We start from the raw sequence: 26,784 nt of genomic DNA, 5'->3' as shown, positions 1-26,784 counted from the left end.
TAAAATTCCAAACAACACGGAGGAGGGAATGGACCCTTTGTGGGTGAGTGAAACTCATTACAGACGAAGAGTTTATGCTGAGGTTTGGAAATGAAATCAAAACTGCAGTAGGGCCCAGGAATTGTGGTTCCAATCATTTGGACAATACGGTGGGCAAACTTGAGGTGAGTTTGCCTCAAGTTCCTCATTATGTCCAAAGGTGGCCAGAGTTTATTCTGTCTCCTTCTTCAGTTTTGGCCCACTGCTGCATATCCATTGTTATTTAAGAAGTTATTCTGCCAAAGCCTGCTGCAGCGCCCCCCCCCCCCGACCCCTGTTGGACAGGAAGCTATTTTGTTGATGGGCAGACTCACAGAGTGAGCCTGATAGTGACCCTACCTCGAAATTTATGTGGATAGCTTTGATCTCTCTGCACATATAATTCATGTTATTCCACTCATTAGAAGACAGAAAGAACACTGGGAATGTAGCTGCATTTGGATTACTTCATTCACCTCCTTTGTGCTAGTCCTGTGGCAATTGCTACTCTCCCAGTAAGTAGCAAATTAAAATACTTATTTAAACTGGTATAGTGTCATTGAAGTCAATAGGACTTTTTGATTTCTTACATTTTTCTCTTGCTCTTGCTCAGTGCAAGGTGCATGGGTTTCCCAAGGAATGCTTCTGTCCAGATAGGGACTAGATCTGCTTAGCAGTACTGTGCATCACACTGAACCAAAAAGTGGGTCCAATGTAATGCAAGCCCTATCAGAGCATTTTTCACTGGAAAATTCTGGTTGCCTGAAATGGTAACCCACCATCCTTATAACAAATCTTTGTTTTGCTGGTTGGTTATCAAATGGCCCCATTATATCCAGAGCAAGTTTTCCCCATGGACCATAGGGATTCTCTACAGGAGTCAAGGGGGTGGCAAAAGTCTTCTGCAATTTGTCACACACAGCACAAGCCATAGGAGTGCCTGATTATATTTTCAATGTGTTTGTCCATACCCGGCCAGAAAAAAACTTTCTCAGAATCACATTTTAGTCAAGCTCATGCCCAGGGGACCTCCATGGGCAATTTTGATCACTTTTGCTTGTAAGAAGGTTGGCACCACCAAACAAACAGTCGTCAGCACCAACTCACTGAGGAGGGGCATTGCTGCATGCATGTATGGTTGAAGACACTCGGGTACCTTGTTTTGTATAAGGACATTATAATATCATTTTAATTTTTCAATCCCCTTCCTAATGATCCCTAGCATGGAATTTGCCCCTTTCACAGCTGCTGCGCACCGAGTAGACACTTTCAATGAGCTGTCCACTATTGCCCCAAGATCTCTGTCCTGGTCAGCCACTGACAGCTCAGATCCCATCAGTATATATGTGAAGTTGGGGGTTTTCGACCCAATATACATCACTTAACTTTTGCTTACACTAAACCACATTTGCGTCACCGACTCACCCAGTTTGGGGAGCTCCTTTTGGAGCTCTTCACAACCTATTGTGGATTTCACTGTCCTAAATAATTAAGTGTCATCTTCAAATGTGGTCACTTCACTGCTTACCCCAACTTTTAGATCATTTATGACAAAGTTAAAGAGCACCAGTCAGAGTACAGGTCCCTGGGGCCCCCACTTCTTACTTCCCTCTATTGTGAAAACTGTCCATTTATTACTACCCCCTGTTTCCTCCCCTTCAACTAATCACCAATCCACACATATACCTATCCCCTTATTCCATGACTGCTTTGTTTAAGAGCCTTTTATGGGGAACCTTTGTCAATAAGCTTTTTGGAAGCCCAAGTATACTATGTTGAACGGATTACGTTTATCCACATGCCTCTTGATATTCTCAAAGAACTCCCAAAGGTAAGTGAGGCCCTTGCAGAAGCCATGCTTGCCCTGCAGAAGCAAGGCCTGTTCTTCTATATGTTTAACAATTTTGTCCATATGTATGCTCTCCATCAATTTAGCCAGCACAGAAGTTAAGCGAACTGGCCTGTAGTTTCCCAGATCCCCCCAAGTTCCCTTTTTAAAAATGGGAGTTACATTAACTACTTTCCGGGCCTCTGGTACAGAGCTGAATTGTAGTGACAAGTTACTCATTTTTGCTAGGAGATCAGCAATTTCACATTTGAGTCCCTTTAGAACTATTGAGTGGATGCCATCTGGACCTGGTAATTTGTTAATCTTTAGTTTTTCAAGGCAGTTTAGAGCATCCTCTCTTGTCACCTCAAATCGGCTGTGATTTTCAGCCTCCAGGCCTGAGAAGCTCAGTTCCATAGTAGGTTTATGGTCAGTATCCTCTGCTGCAAAGACAGATGGAAAGAACTCATCCAGCTTCTCAGCAATCTCTCCTTATCCTCCTTACTGATCCATTTCGCATCTTCATCATTTAAGGGTTCAACTGCTTCCCTGGCAGGTTTTCTGTTTCTGAAACATTTAAAGAGGTTTTTGTCATCCTCCTTGAAACTTCTAGCTATATGCTCTTCAAACTCTCTTTTGCATCCCTTATTGTGTCCTTGCATTTCTTTTACCAGATGTTGAGGCACTTCACACGATTCATGTGAAACACCAGATGGGGTTTGGTGGGGAGAGCAGGCTTAGCCCACGCACCCCACACATGGTCAAACCCCTAGCCCTGGGCAGCCGGATCGGCTATCCACACAACTACTGGCTCCATCACAGAGCTGGTGTGGGGAATGTGGGGATCGGGGGCCACCTGGCCCCCGGAAGTCTCAGGATGCCCCATGCAAGCGTGTGGGGCATTCTGGGGGGACCCCTGACACCGGGAGGCTGTTGTAGCTTCCTGGTCGGGGGTCAATTTTTGTGTTGCCATATGCGAGGAGGTGTTGGTGCAGCCATGGTCCTGTTTCACTTTCACCTGGGTTTAGGCTGAATGCCTGAATAGAGCTTCTGTGTGATCCATCCCTTTGACATTCTAAGAGACTATTTACATGACCAGCTGAAACTAGGCTAATGCAGCCCAGCCTGGTTTTGGCTGGTTGTGTGCTGCAATGGGAGTTGTGCAGCGCCTGGCAGCAAGCCTGCTTAAACACCCCCCCTCCTAAATAAGGTTAGCAGAGCGTGTGCTCCGCTAACCCCATTTATCTTATCGTGTGTCACTGCAGTGCAGCTCTGCACCACAGCAACTCACGAGTAGCGCCTGGACCAGGAGGCTACAACACACCTCCTGGCATTGGGTGCTCCCCAGAATGGGGAGCTGGGCATGCTGGGACTTCTGGGGGCCGGGAAGCTCCTGAACTCCGCCGCCGGAACCGGCTCCATAATGGAGCCGGTAATGTGTGGGTGGCTGATCTGGCCGCCGAGGGCAGGCACCCTGCTCGTCTGTGGGGAGAGCGGATCACTCTCCCTGCAAAACCCTTTTAGGCTCTCCACACTGCTCATGTGCAGAGCCTTTAAGATTGCCAAGAGTCCTTTTTCAACAGGAAAAATATTTTATAAATGGTGTTAACGAAATTACTGTTGTTGCAGTTAATATACTTCAGCATGATTTCCATTTCAGCTCAAGCCTGTTTTATTTGCATAATTTCTTATCGACTTGTCTGGACAGCAAGATAGCAGACTATTACTTGGTTAGTAATGCTGAAGTTCTGATTGAGCTCATCAAGCTTAAGCCATTTAGCAGCTATGCACCTCGTCTTCATTATTTCCTTTAAAAAAAAAATCAAATACATCAATATAAAATAGTAATTTTGACTGAACTGAAATCAGATCTGTTTGACTAAGGTTTTAATTAAATGTAACATAGCATTGCACAATGGTTGTCAAATTAAGGGACGCTTGCATATAGGCAGTTATGTAACTGTGATTTGTTTTGTATATTGGATTTTTATTGAAATGGGCCTGTTGCTCACTTCTGATGATTAATCGGTGCAGACAGCAAGAATGTATGAGCTTTGGCGGAACAAAGAGATCTAAAGGAGAAGAAACAGCTGCTTGTCACTATTGCAAATGAGAGTGCATTTTCATCTTCTATTTCCCCTGGAAGTGTTAACTTTTGTGCAAATTAATTTTTATGTTCTGCATGAAATTGTTTGTGATTTTATTTCTGCTCTTAAGAAAGCCCTGTGCACAAAACGACAATGACAACAACAAGAACAAAAACCCTGCACTTCTGTGATTGGATGGTAGACAGAGATAGAACATTCTAAGCACAAGTTTAACGCTTATAGAGCTCTGCTACATAGCATTTCATGCTGCAGATCCTATGAACACTAACTTCTGAACAGAGTTTTAGCTATATGCTTAAACCCAATTGATACTGATGGAGTCAAACCTTACAATTAGTGTGGTATACTTTGCAATTGTGCCCTTCAGATAGTAGTCCTTCCCCATGCACATGCCAAATCAGGGACCTGAGAAGATAAAGTGGTGATGGCCAACAAGTTGTTGCACAATTCAAAGCATTTGGAATATCTAATCTTCAGGCCCCTGGCCCATCCAAAATAGAATGGTCAGAGTGTGTGTGTGTGTGTGTGTGTGTGTGTGTGTGTGTGTGTAAGAAGCAAAAACAGGACATCTTCCAGATTGGAGAGATGGAAATTTTCTATTTTGGACAACTGTGGAAACAAGAAGCAGAAAGCACTGTGGATTCCTGCTTTTCCTTCACTGTTGTCATGAATGAAGCCATTCTAAGTACACAGATCAGAGTCCTTATTACAGAACTTGGAGAACTGGGAAGGCTTATGGATGCTGGTGTCCTGGAAAACATCAACTTGGTTGTCAGGTTATCGCTCTTCTGTCTCTCCTGGAGAATGGTATAGCATAGATAAAGGAGGAGACAGCTCTTTTTCTTAATGAAAGGAGAAAGATTTAGGGTACAAAAGCATCCATGGTGCTTTGCTCTTCTTATCATGCTGAACATAAAAGGCGAGCCCTACAGCTCCAACATGTTATTTTAGAGATGCAATGAGATAAGGGCTCTCCAAATGGCTGGCTGGAAGTAAGCAGAAACTTGCCATAGCAGGGGTCTGAATACTGTGAAGGATTCAAAGACAATGTCAAAATGACTTTTGAAAAGGGCTTAATACAAATGGTAACTAGCAGAAGAAAATATGTTTGCTTCCATTGAGCAACAGATTTTTAAAAGGCTTCTAGAAAAGGATTTATATTATTTAGATTTTTAAAATGCACTTCTCCCTCTAACATGTTATTTTAGAGATGCAATGAGATAAGGGCACTCCAAATGAAGCTTTCTTACCTAAACTACAGGGTAAGAAAGGTTTAGGTAAGAGGTCCAACATCAGACAACAACATCAGTAGGGTGTGATGTCTGGAGCTAAGGTGTGTTGCCCAAGGCTTTATAGGTGAGACACACATCATGGGTGGTAAGTCTCTAGCTTGCACACTGTAGGTGGGTGGAGTGCCCATCTCCATTTGCTTTGCTTGATTAATAAAGTTGTGGCCCTTTTCATCCAAAGATCTGTCTCATATCTTCATTGGTGTGGGTGCAACATGTTTTAATAAACACAATCAAGTGAGCTGGTAGAGGAAGCTGCATTCCTGAGAGGCAGTTGCTGGTCTTGAAGAGGGAGGAAGCAAAAAGCTTGTAGCAACATTTCCACAGCAAGGATATTAAATACATACATACATACATACATCACCAAGAAAACAAGAGGGGAAGGAGAAGCTAGGTCTACTAGGGCTGGGAATCTCCTAGGGTTGGATTTCTGGCTGGCTGGCAGTGTTTGTGTCTTTGCCAGAGGAGAAGGCTGAGTGGGGGATTCATTCATTCCAGGTGAGGGCCCCAGCTTGTGGGAGCCCCACATTCCTGAGCTGAGTCAGTTTGACTGCTGGTGTTGAATACAAGGCTCGGACCAGAGGAGCTTTGCTCCCAGGAGCTTTCATAACAGGAGTTTGCAAACAGATAACTAAGGGGTTTTGCAGGAGTTTAGTGGCGAGACACACAAGGGAAGAATAAGGTGAGTACTACCCAACCTTTGTAATTTTCTTGGAGGATGAAACTAAAAAACATTAATTAGCTGATAACTGTACCCAGTACCTAGCTTCAAACCCCAAATACTTTAAATACCCAATAAAACTAGTTATGAAGGTAGAATGCCAGCAGGGGAGGGGTTGCTTCCCAGTGTATTACACAGAACGTCTCATGTATGACCATCTGTCTGAGGGGCAGAAGCCGTGGGTGTGTGCTCGCTGCAAAGAGATCTTGGCTCTCAGGGAACAAGTTTGTTCCCTTGAAGCCAAGGTGGCTGACCTGGAGAAGCTCAGGGAGGCAGAGAGGTGTGTGGATGAGACCCTTGGGGATGTGGTAGAGGCATCCGACTCCCATGCTGATGGCGTTTTGGCTGTCATGGAGAATGAGGGTCTCAGGGAAGGAGGACATCGGTCTGAGGAAGAGGGAAACGCTCCCTTTCCAGGGACCCCTTCCTTGGGTGATGCACCCATATCCTGTCACACAGAGGATACTCCTCCAGGGGGTGGGGGCCTCTTAGTAGTGGGTGATTAGATCATTAGGGGCATAGAGAGATGGGTCTGTGACCTGTGTGTTGACCGCATGGTTACTTGCCTGCTTGGTGCGAAGGTTGCGGACATCACATGCATCTTTAACCCTGTGTGGTGCCCAGGACTTGGTGCGAGATGTCAGAGTTGCAGAACCATTGGGTAGCAGTGAACATAGTGTGATCCAATTCAGCTTATATGTGTGTGGAGAATTGTCAAGGAAGTCCAACACAGATGTGTTGTACTTCAGAAGAAGAAACTTCTCAAAAATGAGGAGACTGGTAAAAAGAAGTTGAAAGGGAAAGTCAGGATGGTCAAATCACTCCAGAAAGTATGGAACTGATTTAAAACCACAGTACTAGAAGCACAGTTGGAATGTATACCAAGAAGGAGGAAAGGTACCACCAAGTTCAGGAGGATGCCAGCGTGGCTAACAAGTAGAGTCAGGGAAGATATAAAAGGGAAGAAGACTTCCTTCACAAAATGGAAGCCCTGCCCAAATGAAGAGAACAGGAAGGAACATATACTCTGGCAAAAGAAATGCAAGGAAACAATAAGGGATTCAAAGAGAGAGTTTGAGGAGCATATAGCTAGAAGTGTCAAAGGGGATAACAAAATTTTCTTTAAATGTATCAGAAGCAGAAAACCTGCCAGAGAGGCAGTTGGACCCTTAGATGAGGGTATGAATGGGATACCCTTATCCTCCTTAATAATTTAAGGAGGATAGGGAGATTGCAGAGAAGCTGAATGAGTTCTTTGCATCTGTCTTTATGGTGGAGGATACTGACCATATACCCTCTCCAGAATTGAGGTTTTCAGGTTTAGCAGCTGAGGAACTGGGTGAATTTGAGGTGACAAGAGAAGATGTTCTAAACTGATTTGAAAAGCTAAAAATTAAATTGCCAGGGCCAGATGGCATCCACCCAAGAGTTCTGAAGGAACTAAAATGTGAAATTGCCAATCTCCTAGCAAAAATATATAACTTGTCCTTATAATCAGACTCTGTACCAGAGGACTGGAAAGTAGCCAGTGTGACTCCAATTTTCAAGAAGGGATCCAGGGGCAATCCGGGAAATTACAGGCCAGTCAGCTTAACTTTGGTGCCAGGTAAATTGATGGAAAACAAACATAAGGACAAAATTGTTAAGCATATAGAAGAACAGACCTTGTTGAAGGAGAACCAGCATGGCTTCTGCAAGGGAAAGTCTTGCCTCACTAACCTTTTGGAGTTCTTTGAGAGTGTCAACAGGCATGTGGATAAGGGTGATCTGGTTGACATAGTATATTTGGACTTCCAAAAAGCTTTTGATAAAGTTCTCCACTAAAGGCTCTTGAGTAAACTTAGCAGTCATGGAATAGGGGGACAGGTTCACGTGTGGATCAGTAACTGGTTGAAGGACAGGAAACAGAGGGTAGGAATAAATAGCCAGTTTTCACAATGGAGAGAAGTAGGAAGTGGTATCCCCCAGGGATCGGTACTGGGACCAGTGCTCTTTAACTTGTTCATAAACAATCTAGAAGTTGGGGTGACCAGCAAAGTGGCCAAATTTGCAGATGACACTAAACTATTTAGGGTAGTCAAATCCACAATGGATTGTGAGTAACTCCAAAAAGATCTCTCCAAACTGGGGGACTGGGCAACAAAATGGCAAATGGAGTTCAATGTAAATAAATGTAAAGTGATGCACATTGGGTCAAAAAACACCAACTTCAGAAATATGCTGATGAGATCTGAGCTGTCAGTGACTGACCAGGAGAGAGATCTTGGGGTCATGGTGGACTGTTCATTGAAAGTGTCGTCTAAGTGCACAGCAGCTGTGAAAAACCTAATTCTATGCTAGGAATCATTAGGAGGGGGATTGAAAATAAAAATGCTAATATTATAATGCCCTTATACAAATCCATGGGGCAGCCACATCTGGAGTACTGCGTACAGCTTTGATCACTGTATCTTAAGAAGGATATTGTAGAACTGGAAAAGGTGCAGAAGAGGACAACCAAAATGATCAGGGGTCTGGAGCACCTTCCTTATGAGGCTAGGCTACAGCACCTGGGGCTCTTGACCTTGGAAAAGAAGCAGCTAAGGAGAGACATGATCGGTGTATAAAATTATGACTGGAGTGGAGAGTAGTGGTCTCAGCTTCTCCCTCCAGGGTACCCTGTTGAGAAGTGGGTGAGAGACCGGGGGTGGGGAGGTGGAGTGGCTGTGGTCTACAAGAATAATATCCCCCTTACCAGGATCCCTGTTAGAGTGTCAGACCATATCGAATGTGTGTACTGAAGTTTGGGGACCAGGGATAGACTGGGAATTCTGTTGGTGTACCGATCGCCCCACTGATCAACAGAGTCCCTACCTGAGCTGACGGACTTGGTCTTGGACTTGGTGTTGGAGTCACCCAGGCTAGTGGTGCTGGGTGACTTCAATGTTCATTTAGGGACCAATTTGTCCGGGGCGGCTCAGAAGTTCATAGCAGCCATGATGACTATGGGACTATCTCAGGTGATCTCGGAACTGACGCACATTGCAGGTCACATGCTTGATTTGGTCTTTCACTCTGATCAGGGTGGTGTTCCGTGGGTGGGGAATGTGCTCTATGTGGGGCTGCCCTTGTACGTAGTCCGGAAACTACAGTTGGTGCAGAATGCGGCAGCCAGGCTCGTCTCTGGGTCATCTCGGAGAGACCATATTACTCCCGTACTGAAGGAGTTACACTGGCTGCCGATATCTTTCTGGGCAAAATACAAGGTGTTGGTCATAACCTATAAAGCCCTAAACAGCTTGGGCCCTGGGTATTTAAGAGAGCATCTTCTTCGTTATGAACCCCACCGCCCATTGAGATCATCAGGAGAGGTCCGTCTGCATTTGCCAACAGCTCGTCTGGTTGCTACTCAGGGATGGACATTCTCCATTACTACCCCGAATCTGAATCTGAAGAACTGAGTTGGATATAAGTCAGGGTGCCTTCTCTGCTGCTGCCCCGAAGCTTTGGAATGTGCTCCCTAGTGAAATAAGAGCCTCCCCATCTCTAACAACTTTTTAAAAGTCTTTAAAGATACATCTGTTCACCCAGGCTTTTAACTGATATTGTTTTGATTGTTTTAATGTTGTTTTTAGAATATTGTTTTAAAATTTTAAATTGTGTTTTAAATTGCTTGCTTTTAAATTTCTTTGTTTTTGTTTTTAATTAATATTTCACTTTTTAATCTTTGTAAACTGCCCAGAGACGTAAGTTTTGGGCGGTATAAAAATATGTCAATCAATCAATCAATCAATCAATCAATCAACCAATCAAATAAATAAATAAATAAATAAATAAAATTTCTCCCTTTCTCACAACAATAGAACCAGGGGTCACCCCATGAAACTAAAGGTTGGGAATTTTAGGACTGACAAGCGGAAGAACTTTTTCACACAGCACATAATTAATCTATGGAATTCCTTGCCATGGGATATGGTGATGGCCACCAGCTTGGAAGGCTTTAAAAGGGGATTAGATAGATTCATGAGGACATGCCTATCAATGGCTACTAGTCTGATGGCTGTGGGCCATCTCCAGCCTCAGAGGCACAATGGCTCTCAATACCAGTTGCATGGGAGCAACAACAGGAGAGAAGGCATGCACATACCTCTTGCCTGTGGGCTTCTTGGAGGCATCTAGATGCTGGATTGGATGGGCCCTGTGCCTGATCCAGCAGGGCTGTTCTTATGTTCTTATGAGCTAAACAATGGGATAAAGAAAATAAATACAACCACACTGCTCCTGATTCCCCTCTCACTGCCCCTCCAAATGTGTACAATTTAATGGTTTGGGGCTGTATGCGGGGAGAGTGGGCTAAGCCGGATCGGCTGCCCACACGATTGCTGGCTCCATGACAGAGCCAGTGGGGGCTGGGGGTAGCAGGGGGCAATTGGCCTCCACAAGCTCCAGCATGCCCTGCGCAAGCACGCAGGGCATGCTGGTGAAACCCTCGGAGCCGGGAGGCAGCTTTTTGCTTCCCCTCCGGGGGTCTCCTCATGAGTACCCACGGTGTGGAGCCGCGCTGTGGCTACTCATGATACAATAGCCCGGGTTTGCAGAGTGCTCGCTCATCAAACCCAGGCTAAGGGGCAGGCTACTTGAGCGGGTTAGCCGCTCAAGAACCACTGGGCTCGCAGCCGAGCCCGGTGGTTCTCACGACTGAAGAAAATCGGGCTAGCAGAGGCTATTTACAATCGTGAATAGCCTCTATATGTCTCACAACACATGAAGCAGATGCTCAGTCTTAGAATTTTAGTGAACCTCAAGAAAGATTTCTAGAACTGCAGAACAGCCACAGTTTGCTCTCTTGCTTGATCCTGGCACTTAATCTTCTCAAAATGTCCCCCAGCCATCCAGCACACTCTGCTGCTGACCAGAAAGTCACCCTTTTCCAGAAAGATACCTTCTAGGAGAGAATGAGATTGTTGAACTTTATCAAGAGGTATGCATTGGAATAATGGTTTACTCTCACATTAGCAACTTAATTAACTTACAGCACTAAGAGGATTTTGTTAACACCAGTTACTGCTGTTTTGAATTTTCACTCTACTCTGTCACTCTTTTTCCATTCTGATGTATATTTAAGCTTTACACACAACCGTCACATGCTTCCATCCATATGCACACTCGTGCACACACACACACACACACACACACACACACACAGAGTTTTCAAAAGATGCACTTTCATTTAAAGCTATTGCTTGTAAGGTGGGAACAAAACAGACACTCCAAATGTAGCCTCATGTACGAAGCAAGTGCAGCCCCTTCTCAAGAATGTCGGTGCAGCTGCTAAGCAATAAAAGTCAAACAGTCTTTTCAGACACACACACACACACCAATTGAGGATAACACTTCATACATCTGATGAAGTGTACTGTAGTACATAAAAGCTTATGCTACTAGAAATTTATGCACCGTTAATGTGCAACGAGACTTTTTGTTAACTGTAGAAAATAGTTCTAAAAACTATTCAAAGACATTGAGAATAAGTATTCTAAACCCCAAATTTGTTACCTTAACAAATAAAGTACTTGGTCAAATACTCAATGTACCCATTTTTAGAGTGAAATCTGTGGTCATAAGTTATTCAGAAGGTTTAACAAGTATGCTTGAAGAACCATCAAAGATGTCAAAACTCCTAACTTAAGAAACCATCAATGATGCAGGAGGTCAGTACATCTACTTGTGCTACTGAGAAGTGATTCTTTGAGGAACAAAACAGTAGAGTGAAGAAAAGGCAACCTTGACATCCCATTCACACACTCCTGCTTATTGTACTGTCTCTTCTGTAGCTCTATTGTAATTGTGAACAGAGCAAAACTTCCCCAGTCATGAATAAGTATGCCAAAGCAATCCTGTTTCATTGTTTTGCTAACCTTAACCTTCGTCTCCCATTTCTAACAATTGCTTCACTAGGCCTGCAAATCCATGCATATCCAGTTGTGTCACATCAATATACCTAGAAGTTCAGCTATCTTGGGACTATCATTTTCAAAGGCAGGTGTGGGAGGTAATTTCTGAAAACGTTCCCTGTGGCTGGAATACTCACACCATTCAGAAGAGGACATGTAATTTAGCCTTCTCACTGGCAGGCTGGATTTCCCATGCTCCTGGGCTTAGTCCTATAGTGTGGAGTGGATGGTGGAGTGGACAAAAATGTTGTACTAGAAGCAGGAGAATCATGTTCAAATCCCTGCTCAGCCATGAAGAACACTAGGTGACCCTGGGCCTGTCACTCTTTCCAGCCTAACCTTCCACACAGGGCTGTTAGAAGGATACAATGAAAGCAGGTGAAAATTGCTTAAAGGAAAGGCAGAATAAAAATTAATTAATAAATAAAACCAATTGGGAACATCGGATGGATCCTGGGGAAAGGCTGACATCCCTTTCTCTAGAACATCCCTGTAGAAAGCCTGAGAATGCTGCAAAATAGGGTTCACATAGCCTACATTGGCAAGTTAATCTCAAATAGTAGAAAAGCTGTTCAAATGAGTTCAGAACTCATTAAAACAATCTCACCCTCTCTTGTGCATAGGCCTCACTCAGCATCGATAATGACTTCAAGATATTTCTAGTGCCTTCTGCAGCAAATGCAGTCAAGTTTTATAATCAGTTTTCCCACGGGTCTTCCCATCCCACTCAACAGAAAAATGTGGCTGCTTTCAAAAGTCTTAACTTTTCATTTAAAAGCGATTGCTTGTAAGGTGGGAGCAGTATAAAGACTCCAAATTTAGCTTCCTAAGTAGGAAGCAAGTGCAGCCCCCTCTCAAGAATGTCAGTGTGGCTGTTAAGCAATAGATGTCACACAGTCCTTTTCAGAGAAACTTGACAGTGAGGCATATATTATCACCCAATTCTAATTCATTGCTACAGTCCAGAATTCTCCTGGTCCTGGCCATCTGATGAACACAGAGAGCCAAACTGGTGCCAATGCCAGCTATAATGCCCCCAGATCTATTGCACTCCCTCAGACTGAGATCTCATTGCCAGGCTATCCTTAACCTGTCTGCATGCTCTAGGAACTTGCAGGAGGTAAAACCAAGCATGGAGAAATTTCCTCAAAGAACAAATTCTTTCCAAATTCCAGGGATTCAATTTGTCCCAAAGAGAAACTTCAGACATTTCCCCCCATACAGTTTCTCCACATACCAGATCATCTGAGAAATAGTCAAAGCTTCAGACTATTAAATCTTTCAGAAAACTTGCCCTCCATTTCTGATCTCAATATTGAGTAACCCTGATAAACTCCAAAGCACTCCTGCAGCCTCTTGCACTAGGATAGCTAACTTGAAAAGTTTTAACTTCAGAAAACTCAGAGAAGACAGGCAGATTTCTTACCTGAAAGTCAAATTACATTGTATTTGGGGATCTCACTGTAGGGAGGCTTTATCCATGTCAACACCTGTGGCAGGGAATTGATAGCTGCCCGGTCAAGCCTCATATTGACTATCTTGCTCGGCAGCTTTAGATTTTCTCTGTCCCTGGAGTGAAGTGAAACAAATCAGATAGACGGCACCTGATGCATCCTTTGTCCCAGTCATTCAATATTAAGTAATTCATTCCAAGCATGTCACAGTCTAGAACAAAGAAAGCAACACATTTTCTTCCTTTCCAGTTTCAGCGGCAGCCAGATCTTTCTCTTCCTCTGGAGCAGATGGGAAAAGCAGAAGAACTTCTTCAATCAGTCTGATACTGGTCCCATAGGATGCTCACCTCACCCTTTGTTTTCAGTAGCCAGAGAAGTGGATTTCACCCCCACACCATGATCCCAGATGCGATTGCACAAGTGTAGGTGAGCAAGAAAACATGACCGCTCCCCAGATGGGAATGTGCTTTCTTATCTACATCAAACATGCATCCAACCAGTTCAGTAGGACCTGACTGAATATTGGAATGTGGATGCACATCAGCATTGTCTTTCAAAGTCTCCTTTCACAGATAGATCACCGATGCTGGATTGGGGGAAATGAGCTCTCCACCATCTTGCTTCCCCTCCCAGACAGTTTATCAGTGCTATCACTGCACACTCGCAGTAGTAGCTGAATTGGGAAAAGAACCATGCATGCAGCACCTGGCTGCATATGCGCACTCTCAAATATCTATGCATATGCACAAAGAAGCCTGCTTTGGTGTGTGTAAGTCACCCCCGTCCCCATAGGGTTAAGGTTTCTTTATCCACAGTTTTGTTATCCACAGCAATTGGTGGGAACGGAACCCCCACACATAATGAGGGCCACCTATACATTTTTCACTGTCTATCTTAGAGAGATAGAGAGAGAGAGAGCTTAGAGAGCTCCGGCTATAGAGTGGTATATAAATGTAAGTGCTATTGCTATTGCTATCTGACCCTAACTAGTTTTGTAAAATGCATTTTGCCTCTGAGGTAACTTAATTTTGCCTCTGAGGTAACTTAATTTTAATAGCCCTACTACACAAGAACATTTCATTGCATTACAACAGTTCCCCTATAAAAGCATTAGCAATGCTAGTCTATAGTGTTTTTGATGAGTACCTGGAGTCAAACATTTTTTCTGATGCTCATATTTTTTGTGCAAAATATAAACTGCGCTAATGTGTAAATAAAGCAGCAGTGAACCTTTAAAAGAGCCACCTGAATGTAGTTCAATTTACCTCCCTTTCTAAAATGTAGGAATTAGGCATGATGGTTTCCTGAAGGTTAGCAAATGTTGACTGTTTATGGTTACATTTTATTATCTGCATAAAGTGGTTATTCTTTAAGACCTTCCAGGTTTTTTTAAACTTTGATAGCTCGATAATATTTTGGCAGTGTTTGTACTTAACATCAAGGCTGCTGCAATTACGAGCATAACATTATCCACTTAGCTTTTAAAAAATCACTGCAACAGTGATTTGGCACAGTCTTCTGTTACACAGTGAATCTCAAACCACACAGTGAGCCCATTCTCATGATTGAGTGAGAGGGCTTCAGGGCGGGCAGGAGGAAGGCAGCAAAAGCTCACCTTGCTCACAGATGACCAACTTGGAGTTGCTGGGCGTGCGAATCATGTGCCTGATAACTGCAAAGGGTTCAAGCACCTAGTGCAACGACGTCAATTGATGACACCAAGAGGAGATCTAACTTACTTTATTATATTCTGCAGAATACAAGAAAGGTGACGCTCTATATCAAATGCAGCAATGTAGAGCAACCGAAAATGGAATCCGCTCTAAGCATAGATGCAAAATGGCAACAAGTTTCACACTTTCAGCAAATCAAAGGGCAGGAGACAGTCGGGTGATACATCAACATAGCAAGCTTCTACATCAAACAATGGCTGACATTGTTACTACTTTACACTCCTAAAACTATGCATCGTTATTCTGATAAAAGAGAAACAACCCTCTTTCCCATCACAGGGAAAGAACAGGATGGCCCATCACTTCATGTTTGTTGCTGAGTGCAGGATACAAAAGTAACATAGGAGTGTGAGAAAGGAATACATGGGAACGCTAATAGCACCTAGCCAGATCCCCCCACCACGTGGGAAGACATGCCAGGGCAAGTCTCCGAGCCTGTGACTCTGTATTAGCAACCTAATATGGCGTAGCTTATGTCAATTAAAGCAAAACTGAGTCTAGGGGTATTTTCCAGATATCATGCCTAGACGGTCCACAGCTGCCATGGGTAGTGAAGGGGTGTGAGGGTTGGTGCACATCGTCTCGGCTCCCAGAAATCCCACAATGCAATGCGCAAGTGTGTGATGGATTGTGGGGATCCCCCCCCCAGTGACAGGCAGGCGACTGACAGTGTTTCCGAACTGGCTGAAAGTAGCCAGTGCAGACAGACGATCAATTCAACAGGGTTAAGGGAGCACACGCTTCCTTGACCTCATTTAAGAGCCTGGCTTCTTAGCCCAGTTGCTACTGAGTTGCTACTGAGGGGCCTCCAGAGCTGCTTGGCTCCTGGCGGTTCCCACAGGTAGTCAAGCCAGGGCTTAGCTACCCTCGCCAGGTCTTGGCTGCTCGTGAGGACAGCCTCAGTCATATCTAGAGAGCGTATTTTGATGATATCGGTAAATTTAGGAATGAGCAAAATAATTAAAGAGATGTAGCCTAAATGATATTGAATACTCAGGGCAGATTTAAAAAGTCCTCTCCCCAAATAATTTTCTGGCCTTCTCATGCAACCCACTATTGTATCCAGTTCATTTATATTTCCCCTCCCCTCTCCTTTTACCTAAAACTTAAGTCCCAAAGGGCAGCTTAAATAGGTAGATCTTATAGCAGTTCTAAAAGGTGCTAGACTTCATGAAGTCTTTTGTGGGAGGGTGTTCCATAATTATTTCTGAAAATGTGCTAATTTATTTATTAAATAGAACAAGCAGGCAAGAATGTATTTCAGATGAGGAACTGGCAACGTAGCTGGAAATGAGACATGAAAGAAATGTTTTCCATTAGCCCTTGGAGAAATTGGGAGTGTAGATGGAAAATAAGAAAAGGTTGTGAGGCTGCAATTAATTGCATTGATTCTTCGGAATCAAAGTTTTCCTGAAAATGCAGCGGGGTGGTGGTGTTAACAACCTGTGCCACCACATATCATTCAGCAGGAATGTGGAGTTGCTGAAAACATGGTACTCTAGGACACCATGCCACCAGGATCTCTCTCTCTCTCTCTCTCTCTCTCTCTCTCTCTCTCTCTCTCTCTCTCTCTCTCTCTCTCTGCTTATGTCTCATTTATGACTGTTCTGCATTTATACAGCTTTGAAGTAGCTTTTTGCTTTTACTTCTGCTGCTGCTAATTTTATGCTATTGTATATTGTTTGCATGTAGTTATTACTAACTTTTGTTTTTAATTTTGTTAGCTGCTCTCAGAGAATTTACCAGAAGAGCAGCACAAAAAACAAATACAAACATAAAATACATAAAATCTAACAAATACATAGCAGATAACCTATATATGCAATTTGCATACAGAAAGAATAAATCTTATGTAATGCAGCAGGTATTACCACACTTGCTCAGACTCATGTCCTTCTCCACGTGTGCATCTTACTTGTGTGTCCATGATAGGAAAGCCTAAATCAATTCCGATAAAATCCAGTGCTAGAGGAACGCTTTCTTTTCAGCAGCCAACTCTGAACAGCTGGGCAACTATTTATCCAGGAGAATAAGACCAGATAAGCTAGCACCAAACCAGCAAGCATAAATAATTACAGATAAGGTCTAGAAAATGCAGCATCACTGTAAAATATCCCAGGGGACAAACAGAGTAAGGAGACTTGGCGGTCGTGAACACAACCCAAATCCCTGGTGGCTAGGAAGGCTGGGGTGTGGGTAGGCAGGGGCCTTCCTACATCCCCACATGAGCAGACAGTTGCTAGAGCTCCATCACGCTGTGTGCCCACACAACTGGCATGGCGGAAATTACAGCATTGGGACTCTGTAGGAGGAAGGCCTCCAGTATCCCACAATGTATTGTGCAGAAATCTGAGAGGCTCCCCATGGCAATGCTGCAGTTCCCAGCTTGCTGGCCACTCTTTAAGCAGCATTCTGTGGTATTCAGGGAGGGGGAATGTAGTATTACATTGCTAAGCTGACAAGATCCTTCTGGAACAAATGAAAGTGAGAGGGTAGTGAGGAAGAGGAAGGAGGAGAGAAAGAAAGAGTGGTTTATACCTTTCTTAATCTGCTGTAGTTGAGGCAAAGAAGGGGTGGATCTCAGAAAGGGAGATCAAGGGTTGCATGCTACAGTAAGGCCTTCACTTATGTGGGGACAAGAAAGCTTTAAGGCTGCTAGGCTGGAACCTTAGTCTAAAGATACTTGGCTGGCACCAGGTTTCAAGATGCAACTGTGCACCAGGGTATGCCACAAACAGTTTCAAGGAGCAAGAGTGAGCTCAAGGCAACCTGCCAGATCAGAGTTTCCAAGGCAATACTGGGCTAAGTGTCCATCAGCAGTCCCACATCTTGGTGACTGGGCCAAATATCGGACGAAGGAAAACAAGAACAAAAGAGCACAGGATCTCCTGTGTGAGGAAGTTTCAGAAGCTCAAAAGACAGAATGCTAGGTATGCCAAAAACTAGTTACTGAAAGTTCGGAGAGCAGCGTGCATGCATCAGCCTATTGAGAAGGAGCACAAAGGCAGTAGAACTCTAGATATTAAAGATATGCAAGAATTGAAAATTGGGATTTGATTTGAGTTAAATAGAAACACAAGGGTTGATTTGACGTTGAATCCAGAAGCACACACCCTGAAACTGACCTGAATTGATTCGGATTGGTTCTGACTCAAGTTAATCCAAATCAATTCAACTGTATTTTAAGTGTATGGGGGGACAGGGGACAGATGACTTCATTACTGACTTCATCATTGTTTTTGAAAACAAAGTGGAGCTGGGGCACCCCAAAATTATCTTTTTTGCAGAACCCGCAGTGGGAGGGTGGTGGCAATGCAACCTGCCATCCCCCTTGATCCCCCTTTGAACCACTGGCTGCTTATTTCAAAAGGGAGAGTCATGGGGGTGTCTTTGAACCACTCCTGGTGGGAGTGGGAGTACTGCTGTAGCAGCGCTGGCAGCGGTGGGGAGATGAGGCTCCAACCCACCATCCCTCCCTGAGACCGCCCTGGCTGGCTGCTTAGCTGACACTGATTCTAACCAGGACCAGACTATCCTTTAAATGGCCTCTACGCACACACATAGCCATTTAAGGGCTAGCCTGGTTTCTTTGCTTGCACAAAGGTGCTTTTGCACAAAAGCACCTCTTAGGGGTGATTTGATTAAAAATCAAACCACTCGAAACAGCCAGATTCGAGGCAATTCAATTTGAATCCTAATCAATTCGCACATCTATACTAGATATGTCAATTCAATCAAGGGGAAAGAAGTTGTTTTGATTGCATAAGGGAATGGTTGGTTCTGGAACTTCTCTACTGTCCCAGAACCCTTACTTGCTGGGCTAACAATCTAGCCTCATCAAAACTGCATGGATGCTGTGCACAGTTTCCACCTTACCCAGGCTCAAAGCACAACACCTTTGTCTAAAGGGCTGTCTCACTTTCCTGGAATTGAAGGCTAGCCCTCAAAGCACAAGTTCTGCTTTATGCAGCAGTTTGCTAACCAAGCTAGAGGCAAATTTCATGGGGATGAGGTGAAGGGGAAAGCTCTGGAAAAACGGAGAACACTAGAAATTATTCACATGTTAATCAGTGTTCAGTTAAACTCAACTAGGAATTGCCTTTACACTTTTCTTGGATATTTCTCCACTACTATAGGGGGGATAGCTTAGTAATACAGCACGTAATTTGCAAGCAGAAGATCCCTGGTTAGATCCCTGCCATCCAGTTAAGGGCTTCTTATAGCTGAGCTGCAAAAGGTCTTTCCATCAGATTGTCAAGAACTGCTACCGATCAGATTAATCAGCGGTGAGCTACATTGACTATTGGTCTGTTTCATGATAAGACCAGTGACTCCAAAACCTACTTTTCTAGGCTTAAACTCCTTGCCAGTCCAATATTGCCTCTCAGTCTGACCAACATTTGTTTTGTTTTGTTTGTTTGTTATTTCTCCATGTAAACCGCCCTGAGCCATTTTTGGAAGGGCGGTATAGAAATCGAATGAATGAATGAATGAATGAACATCTCCCAATAATTATGGGCTATCTTTTGGGGTTTCCCAATCATAGTCTCCTACTGAACATGATGAAGACTGAGCCGCAAACTTCCCACTGGGGGGGGGGGGAGAACCCAACAAACATGCCTCACTCTGTTTTCACTATCCAATAATAAATTGTCCCACTCCAAGAATTTCTAATCCTTGAGCTCCCCTCTACTTCATCAGTAGTTTTCATTATACAGTTTTAAGCAGGAAAGAAATACTGTGAGCCTGTTTGGATTATACTTTCTGGCCCATGCAATTAAAAGGGTTGTGTACCAAGATAATTGTGATATCTTTCATGGATTTCCTGGTGTGTTCCTTTATCGTATGGGGTGCAGATAGTCCAAATCGCCCTTCTGCATGTGCTCCAAATACTAGTTAAACAATCTGCCATCTATATAGATAATTCATTAAGACATACCCATAGCTAATCCCATACATGGCAGCTCTTGCAAGATTTCACGAGTGTGGGGAGGGGGAGAGGAAGGCAAGCAGCCAGTGAAAGGAAGTGGTGCCTCCGGCTGCTGGGTGGTGAGAGAAAGCACTGCCTGGCAAGAGGAAGTGAAGTGGTGGCTAGGTCGGCCACCAGGCAGTGAGAGGAAGCGCAGCCCAGTGAAAGGAAGCAGCAGCCAGGCCGGCGGGCCAGCTGCCATGAGGAAGTGGTGGCTGGGGCTGAAATGGGGAGATGACAAACTGGGACTGATGGGCAGGGGAGGAGAGACAGGGAAAATGAGGGGCACAGATGCTCTGTGCCAGGCCAGCTAGTTTGCATTAAAGGAATAAGCCAGAAGGATATTGGAATGTCAGTGAAAGACTTCACGATAAATGGGCTTTTGGTGCACCCCCCTTTAATTGCATGGATCAGAAAAATATTATCAAAACAGGCCCACTAAGCCGCTTTTTGAAAAGTCCAAATACAGTGGCCAATTAGAAGTCAGGGTTTACAGTCAAGATCTTGTACAGAGATGGGCAACTTGTAGTAACACAGCTCAAAAAATTCTTCATGACCTCACAGGCCTGAAACATCTGACAATAATTCACCATCAGACTCAACTAGCTTACTGTTCCTCCCTTCCTGAATGGAAAGTCAGTTAAGAATGGAAAGTTATTAAGTCCAACAATGTTAGTTCCAACACAGATGTTTCTGGGACACAACTATTTCCCCCCTTGGTTGTGTGTGCATTTGTTCCTACTTTTTGCTCAACATCTTTTAATCAGTTACCAGTTCATGAGTGGACCTGTCTTCTTACTAAAGAGGCTTTGATGAAGGACTTGATCAAGAGTTCCTAACATTTTGAAAATGGAATGGTCAAGGGAAAGTGCTTAGTCAATCTAATATCAGTAAGATATTAGACTAAGCACCCTTACTTGACTTTACCATTTTTAAAAAAGCTAGAAGCTCTTGTTGAAGTCCTTCATCAAAGCCTCTCCAGATGTTCTTCACCCAATACATAATTAACAAATGGAATTGCTACAAGACATGGTGATGACCATTAGCTCAGGTGGATTTGAAAGAGGATTTGACTAATTAATGGAATGTGGAAGGTTGGGTACCTATGACTGGCAGACGGAAACAAAAAAACAGAGGCAAGCTGTTAACTCCCTTAATGCCTTGGCACGGGTTTTCAACTGTGGTCCTCCAGATGCTTTTGGCCTACAATTCCCATCATCCATAGTGGCTAGTAGTCAGGGATGATGGGAGCTGTAGGCCAAAAAACAACTGGAGGGCCACAATTGGACACCCTTGCTTGTGAGTTTCCAGAAGCATCTGGGTGGCTACTCTTGGGAAAAGATGGACCAGATGGACTTTTGGTCCAATCAAACAGGGTCCTTAGGGATTTAGATGTATTACCTGAAGCAAATTGTTTGCGGAAAAGCCATAATAAAAGATAATCTGATGTGGGACAAAGTTTCATGCATACTGTAATTTATTCCTGTCCTTGTTAGATGGATTTTTAAAAAATATAGATTGTTATATCATTTTATTCTGAGCTAACATATAACATTATATTCAAATATAACTTAGCTTAAATTTAACATTGATTCCAAGCTGAATTTAACATTGCAATGCCATTCAATCAGAGATACATTTATAGTACCATCTCTTATGTTTACTCATATTTTTTGAAAGGAACAATTGCATTCCTGATAGATACGAAGCATACAATTTGGTTTTAGCTTATAATCATCACCATGGTGTTTTGTTTTGTTTTGTTTTGTTTTGTTTTGGGGACCTTCCACTCAGAGCTAATAGTAACTTTGGAAAAGATTGTTCATGGGAATTTAGCAAGGAAGGAAATGGTTAAACACCTCTTCCCCACACACTGTAGTCCTGATCCTATTCACACCTTTAAAAAATGTTTTTTTAAAAACAAAAACAAAAGCATCCAAATAATCTATTTAGTATCACATGTGGTTTGAATGAATTGGGGAATTCATTTGGGGAAGAAAAAAACACAAATGGGGCCATTTACATGACTGGGCAGGCAGGGGAGTGGGCAGGATGATGCGTCCTGGTCTCTCGGTATCCCACAATACACCAAGAGCCAAGCTTGGTGCACTGGGGGATTCTCCCAGGAGATGGTCACTCTAGGTGCCCATCTCGGTGTCTCTATGGGCTAAATGAAGTCTGAGGAGACACACGATCCTGTAGCCTGGGCTAATGGTATTTTGGTGCTGTTAACCCAGGCTAAAGGCCAGGCTAGGCAGTGCTGCCTCACCAAGATCAGGCCTGATCCTGGTGGTTCTCACGTGCAGCCTAGCCCAGGCTAGGGAAGCCCAGCCTGGGTTAGGCTGCACATGAAAGCCTCCACGCATAGTAGGTTATACTAGAGGTATAAAGTAAAACACTGGGTTTTGCTATTGTTCTGTACCTCACTTTATCAAAATGTAAATGATTGTCTGAAATACAAAGTACTAGTGAATAAAATTTGTGAGCTGAGATGAAATGCCCCTCCTTGTCTTTGCCTCTCCATTCACAGGTAAAATGGGTGGGAGGATTTGGGCAGTTTTCAGGGTGTGGTAGGGGAAGCAACAGCATTGGTCTTCCTTATGTCTGCTCTTTGTTTACAATCTAAATGATGCTATGTGGTGAGCCTTGTCTATGAAAATAGCAGCCAGCAGCCACACTAGGAGGACTGCCGTGAACAAACTGGCAATGGCAGTGAAATTAGGAGGTCAATGAAAAGGTTTCACTCTCCCTTTTCCTCCAACCCACGCCTGAATTTGACCCAAATGTTCTCCCCTGAAGCCTACTTTAGACTTGCTGCTTATGCCAATACAAAAAATCATCTTTAAATGCAGTTTATTTGGATATTGAAGTAGCATGGCAGCCTACAGCTGTGTGAATACCTAAATGTATGACAGAAAGAAGTGGAGCATCCATAATGCAGAGAAAGGTCAATGTTATATGAAATCTAAATAGTCTGCCTTAAATCTTTGGAATGAGAACTGGAAGATAATAAAGCAGAGTAAAGGAAGACTCAAATACAGGAATTGCATAACCAACTCAATTTAAATTAGATATTAAAATGATTACTAATGAGTACAGGATGTCAGTGAAACAGCCTATGAAGAATTGTGATCATCAAAGGCCAGAGGAGAACGGGCACCGTTCTAGCTACTAATTATAAAATGGCACTTACTTGGCTATTATAGCCCAAATTTTGAATTAGGAAAAATTGCCTTTTCATAGCTGGCCAGTAGTGCAAGTCAAGTGTTTGAATAGGACAGTCTTTCACTCATTATAATTCAGTCAGCAGTACCTCTCACATCAGTGAGCATGATGCCCATGCGATAAACTGTAAACGCCACTCATGTTTGTCTCCACACAACTCTGACCACCTTGTCTGCTTCCCATTTATTAATCTAATTCAGACAGTTGCCACCCCCACACATGCCAGCTAATTAGCCAGTAAAGTATGTTTTCCATTTCCCTCCCAAGACCCGTTTAATTTTCACTCACAATTGTATCCTGTCCACCCTCCAAGGATCAACAGGAGGCATCAACCTGGATGTCTAAAGGACTGTTTCCATCCATGTGTCCTGCCTGTCCCCTATGAGCAGATAGTGAGGCTTTTCCGAAGGTCCCGCTACCAACTGAAGTGTGGTCAAGAGGTCAAGAGGAATGGTCTTCTTGGAGACAGAGCTCAGACTCTCGAACTCTTGGCCTTCTCACTCTGTGGAACTAACTGAGCCTGCCTGGGCTTTGCTTTGTGTTTTGGAAATTTTATTTGGCTTCCTGGAGTTCAGTTTGTCTCAGTGGTTGTGATGCAGTATTTGATGACTGCTCATGGTCTATGGTATCTTTGCATAAATTGTTTTGTGTGTCCTGTGACAGTTAATGGGCTAGATTTATTAGTAACAGCAGCAGCAGCAACAACAACAACAACAGGTAACTATAAAGAGTTTTTCCTAAGTGGTCACAGTACTTCACATATATTTTGTCAGAAATAATTGCTTCAGCCCTGTAAAGTAGTAATGGTGATCCATATTCTCCACAGCCTTATGAAGGCAGAGCTCATAGCAAGCCAGGACACTAGCTGGGACATTAGCTACAGGCTTGCCTCACCGTGAAGTTCATGGGGAAGGAAATTAGAATGTGATTTTTGCATCTCTGCCTTCCTTATAAACACCCATTTCATTGCCAGGAATATGTCCCTGAGGGCTGCATAGCCCTCGTAAGACTGCAGAGAATGTGGGTAGATTTATTTATTAAATACCTACAGTAACTAGGTAGCATACATAACATTATTTTAAAAGTAATTTGAAAAGTCCAAGAATACAAAGAACAAGGAAGAAAGTAAAAGAAAAACAAAGATTATCAAGAACTGACTGAATATTCCAAGCAATGACAATATCTTAAACTAAATTTAAAAAAAATAGAAGTGGTTAATTAATGAAGAGAGAGAAGCAGCATGTGATTTATGGACAAAAAAATTTTAAGTGAATGAGTGAGTGAAAAACTGAAATAAGAGACATACACTGAAATGCTGGTTCCTTCACCCTCAGCCCCTTAGTTTTCTGCTGCAGACACAACTGGAACAAGAGATTATGTAAGAAGTCAAAAAACAAGGCAAGATCATCCAAAGAAAAAAGATTTTTAAAAAACACACAAGGTAGATGTGTATTATAACTCCCATAATCCCAGGTCTGGTGTTATGGAAAAACTGCTGAAAACCCTTGAAAGACATTCCAAAGTGATGATGGAAAGCTCTAATGGTCAGTAGTATAAACCAAGTAAAATACAGACACTACCCAAGACCTCAAGACTGTACATAGTACAGAGAGTGGGCAGCTATTCAGATTCAAAAGAAAATATCTGAGACCCACATCTGGGAGTCTCTCCCTTTCAGAAGTCAGAAGGAGGAACAAGGGCGATCTAGAAACAGATATAGTTAGCATGTTCTGTTTGACTTGCCTAAGACCCCTTGAAGTGCCATGATGTATTGTCCTATACAGTTTTACACAGGATTTTCAAGCAGTGATGACATTTTGCTGAGTTTCAATCACAGGTGCCTGAAATTCAGTGCAGTCCTTATTTTTCACAGGCCACGATCCACCCACACGTTCCTCACCCCTGCCCAAGAGGTGCTTATCTGATCACAACATCTCAATTTCAGTGGGAAAGAGCTAATTCTGCTTAGTTTTCCAACTGAAATCACTTCAATTTAAAAGTCCTCAGTTTTGGCTGGATTGTGTCCAGATTTATTAACAGGAAAACAACCTTCTTACATAGATTTCGTGGAAATCTTGGATGATCCTGTGAACGGAAAAACTGTTTGAATAAGAGGAAGGTTAAAGCAAAAGTGGATTAATTTTATATAACAATAAATTATACATTCATTTGTTGTTTAGCCACTTTGGGAATGGTTATAGAGAGCTCTAATGTTAATTAGCAAATCACTCCAGTACTAGAAAATGGCACTTTTTTTTCTATGCTGGCATAAATTTGGCACATCATGAATGGTAAACTGCACCATCAGTTACATCGTAGCCAATTTTCTAATCACGTAAAAGAATTGCAATCATCACTAGAAACCTATTCATTAAATGGAAACGGGGGTACCATATTTATGTCAGTCATCGGTTAAAATATGGGAAATGACTTATTACATTTCATTTGGTTACTGAGCAGTGCAGTCATGAAATGGACTGAACAATAGCAAACAAGAAAAGAAAAACCAGCCTGCTTCTCGGCTGCATTCTCCTACATTTGAGTTCTAATTAAAGTGTCAGTACCAGAGCATGAGACACCCTGACTGCTTTTAAACATGGCTGTTTCTATTGTTTGTGCTTTGATGTAAACTAATTTTGAAATCTACTTACCTTGTCTTCTCTTATTCCAGTCATTCTCCCCATGATTTGGAGATCAGAACACTAATGATTCTGACATTGCTGCAGGGCCCACTGATAAAATGCAGCATCAAAGACATGACAGCATAATGGTTGTCTATGTTGTAACCAGGATATGGTGTGGGAGAGCACAGATAAAAGTAATACAATGAACAAATTGCAATCAATGTTTGCAGTGGCTGCAATCACTTTAAAGGTAAAGGTAAAGTGTGCCATCAAGTGGATTTTGACTCCTGGCACCCACAGAGCCCTGTGGTTGAATCCCTTATGAGCCCATAGGCGGAGAAAGGAGTTAACATCTAATGTACATAATCCTTAAGGGCTTTGCACCAATTTCAACTCACCTCCACCCTAACCCCCAAGCCCACCCTCAAAACCTCCCTTGGGGCAGGGAAAAGGTGTAGACTGTAGTAAGTATTTCAGACCTTAGCACAGCTTCTTTTCCCTAGGCCATCTTTATCAGTGGGAATGGTGCACAAAGTATCATTTTCCCATTGAAGATGTTGAGATTTGTAGTTCCAGTTCAGTTCCTGGGGCCTGGAATGCCTGCCACTGCCTCTGCCTTCCATGAAACTTACCTTGGGGCAAGGAAAGTCTTGGGGAAGGGAAGGCGGATATGGCCTGCAGGATCAGAAGGTGCATAACTCCTTCACCCCCACCCCCACCCGACTGTGATCAGGACTGGAGTATTTGCCTCAATCTGCTTGTGTACATTTGAGCAGGGGATCATCATCAGAATCACCAAGTGCATAGAAATTCTCCTGGGCCATCTAGCCAGGGGATAGATGGAATTGCTGGGGTCAAAGAAAGGGGGAAGCTAGATGGGAT

The 26,784-nt window shown here is 43.2% G+C and overlaps 2 long non-coding RNA genes across 2 annotated transcripts; one reads left to right on the top strand and one right to left on the bottom strand.

The window, feature by feature from the left end:
* On the top strand, positions 1-16,885 carry LOC128323914 (uncharacterized). The gene is made up of 3 exons (XR_008306525.1): positions 1-43; positions 13,601-13,777; positions 15,108-16,885. It is a non-coding gene; the product is annotated as an uncharacterized LOC128323914 (long non-coding RNA).
* LOC128323915 (uncharacterized) lies at positions 10,091-26,001 on the bottom strand. Its single transcript, XR_008306526.1, has 3 exons — positions 25,930-26,001; positions 13,324-13,466; positions 10,091-10,182 (listed from the first exon to the last, which is right to left on the bottom strand). It is a non-coding gene; the product is annotated as an uncharacterized LOC128323915 (long non-coding RNA).
* Positions 26,002-26,784: the final 783 nt, after the last annotated feature.

The sequence above is a fragment of the Hemicordylus capensis genome, chromosome 4, assembly GCF_027244095.1.
Source record: "Hemicordylus capensis ecotype Gifberg chromosome 4, rHemCap1.1.pri, whole genome shotgun sequence".
Taxonomy (NCBI): Eukaryota; Metazoa; Chordata; class Lepidosauria; order Squamata; family Cordylidae; genus Hemicordylus; species Hemicordylus capensis.
This window is presented reverse-complemented; position numbering and strand designations above follow the sequence as displayed.